We start from the raw sequence: 9,087 nt of genomic DNA, 5'->3' as shown, positions 1-9,087 counted from the left end.
CCTACAGCACAGGGGAAATTGAGGGGTGCACAGGGATACCCCACAGGTGCACAGGAGTGTCTGAGGGGTGCACAGGGGCACGTGCATGGGGCACCTGATGAGTGTGCAGGGGCACCTGATGATTTCCAGCTGCTGTGGTTAGAAGCACTGGATCTGAGAGCAAGCAAACAGCATTCAGATCCTATCAGTTTCTCAGCTGTGTGGTCCTGGGCAGAACCTTTAGCCTCTCTGAGCCCATTACTCCACTGTGGGATGAGTATAACACTTTCTGCTTCACTGACCTTTCTTTGGCTTGATGCAATCATAGTTGGGTAAACATAAGCTTTAAAATGTTGGGTACCTATGAGAGCCACTTTTTAATGTCTAGTGAATATCTCTCTTGGAAGCCCAGGGACTATAATGCCCAAATATTCCCCAATAATCCTGAGATGATTTCATGTCATCCATATAATAAACCATGCAACATTGAATGAGGCAAGCGACTGACATTTGTCATTTTTCCTGGGAGTGGGGGACAGGGTCTCACTATGAAGCTCTGGCTGGCCTAGACTCTTTGTGGACCAGGGTGGCCTCAAACTCACAGACATCCACCTGCCGCTGCCTCTCAAGTGCTGGGATTAAAGTCACAGCATCCAGCTGTTCTTGTCTTTTTTAGTCCAGTACCCAACAGTTATTTTCTTCTCTTTTTCTTTACCTGAAGAAAGACAATTAAAAACATTTTACTTTTATATTATGTGGATATGTGTGTGGTTATGCATATGGGAGCAATACCTACAGAGACCTGAACAGACTGTTGGGTACCCTGCAGCTGGAGTTACTTAGGTACTGGGCACTGAACTTGGGCCCTCTGTAAGAACAGTGTGTTTTCTTAACCACTGAGCCATCTCCAGCCCCAGCCCCTGACATTTGATTGTATCATATCACATCTGGTTCCTCGACACCTGGACCAAGGGCAAGGGCTTTAGTTCCTAACACATATGGCTTCATAGCTGAGCACCGCTACTGTGTAAGTCCACTCAGGGGTCACCTAAGACCATTTGAAAACACATATTTATATTACGATGCATAACAGTAAAACAGTAGCACCACAGCATGAGGAACTGTATGAGCGGGTCACAGTGTTAGGAAGGTTGAGAACTACTGGACTAGGGGATCTTGATCAGGTTTGTTTTCTCTGCCAGTTAAAGGGTTAAAGGGGGTGGGGCTAACCATTTGCCTGAAAATTCCATTGTTTTTCCCCCCCACTGAGTAGTACTCCATTGTGTAAATGTACCACATTTTCTCTATCCACTCTTCAGTTGAGGGGCATCTAGTTGCTTCCAGGTTTTGGCTATTACAAATAGTGCTGCTATAAGCATAGTGGAACAGACGTCCTTCTTCTATGAATGTGCATCTTTTGGGTATATGCCTAAGAATGGAATTTCTGGGTCTTGTGGTAGACTGATTCCCATTTTCCTGAGGAATCTCCATACTGATTTCCCTAGTGGCTGTATGAGTTGGCACTCCCACCAGCAGTGTAGGAGTGTTCCCCTTTCTCCACATCCTCTCAAGCATAAACTGTCATTGGAGCTTTTGATTTTAGCCATTCTGACAGGAGTAAGATGGTATCTCAGAGTTGTATTGATTTGCATTTTCCTGATTGCTAGGGATGTTGAGCACTTTCTTAAGTGTCTTTCAGCCATTTTAGTCTCCTCTATTGGGAATTCTCTATTTAGTTCTGTAGACCACTTTTTAATTGGATCCTTTGGTGCTTTGGAGACTTATTTTTTGACTTCTTTGTAGATTTTGGAAATCAGCCCTCTGTCAGATGTGGGGTTAAATAGTTTCTTTTCCCAATCTGTGGGCTGCCTTTTTATCTTATTGATTGTGTCCTTTGCCTTGCAGAAACTTCTCAGTTTCAGGAGGTCCCCTTTATTAATTTTCAATCTCAGTGTCTGGGCTACTGGAGTTATGTTCAGGAAGCAGTCTCCTGTACCAATTCGTTCAAGGGTACCTCCCACTTTCACTTCTAACAGGTTCAGTGTGGTTGGATTTATGGTGAGGTCTTTGATCCATTTGGACTTAAGTTTCTGCATGGTGATAGACATGGATCTATCTGCAGTCTTCTGCATGCCAATATCCAGCTATGCCAGCACCATTTGTTGAAGAAGCCTTCTTTTTTTCATTGTATAATTTTAGCTTCTTTGTCAAAAACCCAGTGTTCATATGTGTGAGGATTAATATCAGGGTTTTCAATTCGCTTCCATTGGTCTACCTGTCTATTTTTGTGCCAATACCAAGCTATTTTCAGGACTATAACTCTATAATAGAGCTTGAAGTCAGGGATGGTGATGCCTCCGGACGTTGCCTTGTTGAACAGGGTTGTTTTGGTTATCCTGGGTCTTTTGTCTTTCCATATAAAGCTGAGAAGTGTTTTTTCAAGGTCTGTGAAGAATTGTGCTGGGATTTCAATGGGGATTGCATTGAATCTATAGATCGCTTTTGGCAAGATTGCCATTTTTACTATGTTGATCCTACCTATCCAAGAGCATGGGAGATCTCTCCATTTTCTGGTGTCTTTTTTAATTTCTTTCTTTAAAGACTCAAAGTTCTTGCAGGCAAATGGATAGCACTAGAAGAAACCATCCTGAGTGAGGTAATCCAGTCACAAAAAGACAATCATGGTATGTATTCATTTATATATGGATTTTAGACATGAATCAGGGGAGTGCCAGCATACAATCCCACTGCCAGAGAGTCCGGGAAAGAGGAAGGACCCTAAGAGAGATATACATGGTACCCCAGAGAAGGTGGAATGAGGGAAGATCTCCTGAGCAGATTGGGAACATGGGCGGGGGAGGGGAGAGGGAGCCAGGAAAAAGAGAGGGGGCGAAGAGGAGGGGAGAGGAAGATATGGGGGAACAGGAAGGTTGAGTTGGGGGAAGAATAGAGTCGAGCAGGATGAGAGATACCATAATAGAGGGAGTCATTCTAGGTTTGAGAGGAGATCTGGCACTAGTGAGATCTCCAGAGATTTACAAGGATGACACCAACTGGCAAACTATGCAGCAGTGGAGAGACTATTTTAAATGCCCCTCCCTGATAATGATTTTGATGACTATCTTATATACCATCCTAGAACGTCCATCTAGTGACAGACGGAAGCAGAGGCAGACACCCACAGCTAAACACTGAACTGAACTCCTGGAACCCAGTGACAGAGATGGAGGAGTGATGAGCAAAGGGGTCAAGACTGGGCTGGTGAAACCCCAAGAAACAGCTGACCTGAACAAGGGGGAGATCTTGGACCCCAGACTGATGGCTGAGAGGCCAGCATGGGGCTGATCCAGACCCCCTGAATGTGGGTGTCAGTAAGGAGGCCTAGGCAATCAATGGGGCTTTGGGTAGTAGATCAGTATTTATCCCTGGCACACAAATGGACTTTGGGTGCCCATCTCACACTGAGGGATGCTCTCTCAATCTGGACACTTGGGGGAGGGCCTGGCAGACTCTCCCCGGAAGAAAATGACAGACTCTAGAGATCCCCCATAGAGGGCCTTACCCTCCCTGGGGAATGGAGTGGAAATTGGGTGGGGGGCTGGGGGGGAGCGGGCGTGGAGGGGAGGGAGAGGGAGCTGGGACTGACATGGGAAGCGAGCTTGTTTCTAATTTAAATATATAATAAAAAGTGTTTTAAAAAGGGGGGATGGGGTAGCAGTGAAGAAATCTTGAACACTGCAAACAGAAGCAGCAGTTGAAGGAAGGTGATCATCGGGGTGAAGAAACTCTCATGTACTCCCACACACACACAGCAAAAGACCTTCAAACCTGAACAGGGGACTTGGGAAGCCAAATATCCAGTCTCTTCCTCTTCTTGGGGCTGGGTTTGTTTGGTTGGTTGGTTTTTATTTTTGTTTTGTTTTTTCTCTAAAGGCTTGCCATCACCTAATTTGGGGTAAAGACAGGCTGGTTGATTGGCCCACAACCATTGTGAAACATGTCCTGATCTGGCCTTGAACCTGTTGAGCCAGTCCACCAGCAGGGGCCTACTGGCAGGAGAAAATGTCTGCAAAGCCTTTGTCCTAAGCTGCCAGGCTTTTGCCCCAGGAGAGGAGGGTGAGGAGGAAGCTGACCGCCTTGGAAGTTTGCCACCTTTCTCTCCTAGCCATGGCCCCTGGCTATCCAGTTGACTGCCAGGGAGTCTAACTCTAGTTCCGCATGTGACTGACTGTTGGGGGTTGTTGGGTAGAGCTCAGGTTGCTGAGCTAGACCTCCAGCCCCTGTGATTGAGTTTTGAGCATACAGATAAAGGCCATGCAATGGAAGACAGGGCAACAGCGTGGACAGAATGGTGGGGGTTGGGGAGGGCAGTTGGGGGGAGGAATGGGAGGGTGGAAGATTGACTTCCTAGCAGTCTCCACTCATCTTGCTAGTACGGGTCTTTTTCTCACCTGAGTCCCTGGGGTTGTGTCCTTCCTGTTAAAATACATGAGAATTCACCCCCACAACTCAATATTCTCCACCTCCTTCACCCCACTTCTCCCAGTACCCACATGGTGGCTCACAACACTCTGTGATACCAGTTCCAAAGGATGTGATGCCCTCCTGTGTCCTCTACAGGTACCAGGTGTGCACGTGGTACACAGACATACAGGCATGCAAAACACCCATACACATAGAGGAAAAAAAGGACAGTCCCCCGCAGACATGGCACAGCCTGACACTCTTCATTGAGACTCTGCCCCCGTGATTCTAGGTTGTGCTAAGTGGATAATTAAGACTAACACCACACTCCTCCTACCCTGCCAGTGAGTCAGCCCTTCTCCTATCCCAACAAGGAAGGCGAAGCCTTCACCTGTCACCGCCACAGTGTTTCCCTACTGCCCCCGAGTCCTGCGAGTTGTGTTCTTCCTCAGCGCCTGTGCTAGAAGCTCCCTGGGCTGAGGCCTAGGTCTCTTATTCATAGAGCATGGCCTACAGTGTGCTCTGGGCATGTGTGTGGTGATTCTCCTTGTCCTCCTGCCAGAGATCCTGAGCCCGCAGCCACACTGCTCTTCTGACCTGCTTGTCTCCCAGCAGACAGAGGAGGCTTACCCATAGTCTCCTCCCCAGTTCGAATCCTCGGGCTCCCCAAATGGTCATCTTTGCCTTCCCTCTGGAAGTGAAATGTTTAGAATATTCTTCCCAGAGCCCCTCCAAGGGAAAAGCCAGTTCCCGCTCCTATTGCTAAGAACAAGAAAGAGTTGTGTCTAGTTTGGGATCTGGAAGGCAGCACACGCTCACTGGTGTGCACTGCCAATGTTTACTGAGCAGCCCGAGCACTGCCGCTTTTGAACCAGTCCCAAAGCAGATTCAGGTTGCAGTTTAAGATGCTCTGCCAGCCGAGCTTCACCTCACGACCCCACAGAGCCAGTGGTCGTTAAGTTGTCCTGGATGTAGGCATGCGCTGTGACACTCCCAGAAGACCTGAGTAGGAAAATGCCTGTGTCCCACTCTCACTTGGCACAAGGTCATGTCTTCCTCTGCAGGTAAGAATATCTTTTTGAGAAGTAGCTTCTGACAGGCCACTGGGCCCTGGGAAAAACGGTACACCTGTCCATGAGACACCAAATAACTGCACCCAAGCTCTTGGTCATGAACCGGTGTCAGCTGTTCTCAGCCTACCCTTCCAGGCCTGCTCACAAGCAGCTCTGCATCATCAAGAGAAAGAGAGATGGCGTCAAGAGTGACATCTATTGTAGCATTGCTGCCTCTGCTTCCTCCCACCCCCGAGTTCTCATGGTGGGTTCATTCCTTGTGGTCAGTGATGGAGGAAGAAGGAACTCTGGCCTGACACCAAGTGGAAGTAGTTGGTTGCAGCTCCAAAGATGTTCCGCGGCAGGCACTGTAGGAGGCAGATGCTTCTAGAAGAGGGAATTCTAAGTACCACTCAGAAGGTGGTCCACTTCAACGAGATGGAGACAGAGGTCCAGAAATGTGGCCCCATACCTGTGCATGAAACTGGTGGTTTGCCTGGAAGCTCAGGTAAAATGTAAGAGCAAGACTGGAAGGTTGGGAACAGTGTACATGTGGGAGGGAACATGTGGATGGCATTTTAACAAGAAACACAGGATGGGAAGATGATCTGATCCAGCAGAGGAGACCACTGTCTGGGACTATTGGACATGATACGCTGTTTTGGAGATGTCAGGCACTCCCTTCCCCTAACCAATCTTGTGCTCAGTCAGTTGCTCAGCCACAGACTGTCCATGGTTCTGAGCTATAGGTTGCAAATAGATGTAACATGGCCTTCCTCTCATCAAAACTAAAGTTCCTGATGTGGCCCCGTTAACCACAGAAACCTGCCATTCAGATGGCAGACCGGCTAAATCCATTGTCTCCACCATGGAGGGGACAATGCTTTTAGGTACTTACTCTACGTGTGGGTGTGTCTTCCCTGACCACTGTAGGCATGGACTCATGAATGCCCTGTTCCAGTCTTGTTTCTCACTAAAGATTTGATGCTATAGCAAAAGAAATGTGACTGTGGTTAGACCCACAGGGTGTGCTGCTATGCCATGTTCTCTTAGCCAGAAGCTGGAGTTACAGAACAGTGAAGAGGACCACTGAAGGCTGTGCCCCAGGGTAGCTGGGAGACGCCGGAGTGCTGGAGTTCTGAGCTATAGGATGCGGCCAGTCATTGTGTGTGTGCCCCTGCAGTGGGCAGTGGGAAACCCTGAGTGCTGAGGCAGAGGTGGTAGTCTTTACTCCCGTTTTACTTGTACCCAAATCACAAAACTGTTGCTTCCTTCGACGGTTTCTCTTCACTGTCCGTTTGACTGGATTGAGAATCACCTAGGAGACACACCTCTGGGCCTGCCTGTGGTCTGTGGCAGTGTTTTCAGAAGGTGTAACTGAAGAGAGAAGACCCACCCTGAGTGTGTGTGTGTGGAACCATGTCATGGCTGGGGACCTGGACTGACTTAAAAAGAGAAAAAAGGAAGCCACCTCTCCCTCCCTCTCTCTCCCCCTGCCCCTCTCCCTTCCTCCCTCCCTCCCCCTCCCTCCCTCTCTCTCTGCCTCTTTGTCTCTCTCTCTCTCCCCCTCCCCATCTCCCCTCCCCTTCTCCCCTCCCTCTTTCCCTCTCTCTCTCCCTCCCTCTCTTCCTCCCTCCCTCCCTCCCTCCCCCTCCCTCTCTTTGGATACAGAATTAATAGCTGCCTCACGTTTCTGCTGCCATGCCTTCCTGCCACAATGGCTCTCAAACCATAAGCCCAAAACGAACCCTTCTTTAAGTTGATTTCTAGGTATTTTGTTATAGCAATATGAAAAAGCAACTCAATTCCAAGCCTGAAATATGGACTTTGATTATTGAAAAAATATTTTATATTGATGAGTATTTCGTCTCAAGGAGGTGGGAAGAGGGCATCTGATGCCCTGGACCTGGAATTTCAGATGGTTGTGAGCAGACATGTGGGTGCTGGGAACCTAACCCAATGCTCTAACTGCTGAGCCATCTCTCCAACCCCATGGACTTCAATGGTTTAGAGATTATAGGTCCAAGTGGAAGTAGATCAATGGTGCCATTGAATTAAACATTCAGAGTAGTCGTTTTGGGCTTACACCATTGGCACTCTAGGCAAAAAACATGGTTTACTTTCCTGGCTGGGCATATTGGTCCTGACTACTAAAGGCACAGTGGGTTGCTGCTCCACCATGGTGGCACAGAAGATAATGTATGGGAAAGGGAATACTTTCATATCTAGCCATAAAATATCAATAGAAAACCACAGCCACCCAAAGACTACTGGGTATTAAGTCATATGCCAGATAAAATATCCCAACTGGCTGAGGCACTGTTGGAAGCAGTGGGAAAGAGAGAAGTCATAAAGATTAATGGCCGCCTAGGGGTCGTTTCAGAAACTGACATGAGGATTTTCTTCCGTGTGTGTGTGTGGGGGAGGTGTATGCGTGTATGTGTGCCTGTGTATGTGTGTTGCAATTCGCAGACAGAATAGGAGGCTGGCAACAGTACCCTTACATCTAATTTGTATGCTGGAGTACGTGAAGGAGGGCTGTGAACGCCAGAACTGAAGGAGGTGTGATAGAACTCAGCCTCCTGCCTCCCCCAGAAACAAGACTGCTGGAAGGGCTCCAAGAATCTCATTTTGGAGAGAGGAGCAGCATGTCCTCTTTGATCATGTTTTAGCTCACTGGGATCCACGTGTTATTGTTCATGAGTAGAACTTTCTTACTGCAAAGGGTCTCCATAGATGTCTGGATAGACCAGTAGGCTAGACCGTGCCAGGTAGTTTCTGTGTCTACAAATTTCACCCTCGCCCTGTCTTAGTCATGGCTATTTTTATGTATATGAATGTTTTGTATACCTGTCCCTGCAGGTGGAGTCATAGATTTGTTGTGAGCCACCATGTGGGTACTGCTGGAAGTTGAACCTGGGTCCTCTGTACGAAGGACAAGTACTCTAAACTTCAAGCCATCTCTCCACATTTTTGAGACAAGGTCTCAGGTAGCCCAGGCTGGCCTCAGACTCATTACCTGAGTGAAGGTGACCTTGGACTTGATCCTCCTGTCCCTACATCCCAAGTGCTAGATCGTAGGTGTGCACCGCCAGGCGCAGTTTATGCAGTGCTGGGGAATCAACCCAGGGCAGCTTCCTGCATGCTGTGTAAGCAGTCTGCCAACTCGGCCACATCCTAGCTCTAGTTTTTCCTTGTAACCTTTCTGAAAACATGCTGACTCATACTTTAAGTTTTGCAAACTAAATAGAACTATGTTCTCTCTGAAACAAATTATACTCTCAGTCTGAGCATTTCAAAACATTTCTCCCACTTAGAAATTAGGGTGGGGACATGTGCTGTGGCCAACCCTAAGAGGAATGTAAACCATTGGATGCAAACCAACTCTATAAACCGTGAAGTCTGTGCCCAAATGAAGTGGACTTGGGCAATGTCGGCGGCTTTTGACTGCACGTGAGACTGCTCTCTGTCCTTCCTCAGTGCCACAAGTGCGGGACAACAGGTAATTCCCACCTTGCTCTCCCAAAGAGCTGGATCTGAAGAGTCTCCCGGCCAGGCCCCCCTGCGCCCCCTCCCCCGTCCTGACCTTGGA

This window comes from Mesocricetus auratus, unplaced genomic scaffold (genome assembly GCF_017639785.1).
Source record: "Mesocricetus auratus isolate SY011 unplaced genomic scaffold, BCM_Maur_2.0 Super-Scaffold_100028, whole genome shotgun sequence".
Classification (NCBI taxonomy): Eukaryota; Metazoa; Chordata; class Mammalia; order Rodentia; family Cricetidae; genus Mesocricetus; species Mesocricetus auratus.
This window is presented reverse-complemented; position numbering follows the sequence as displayed.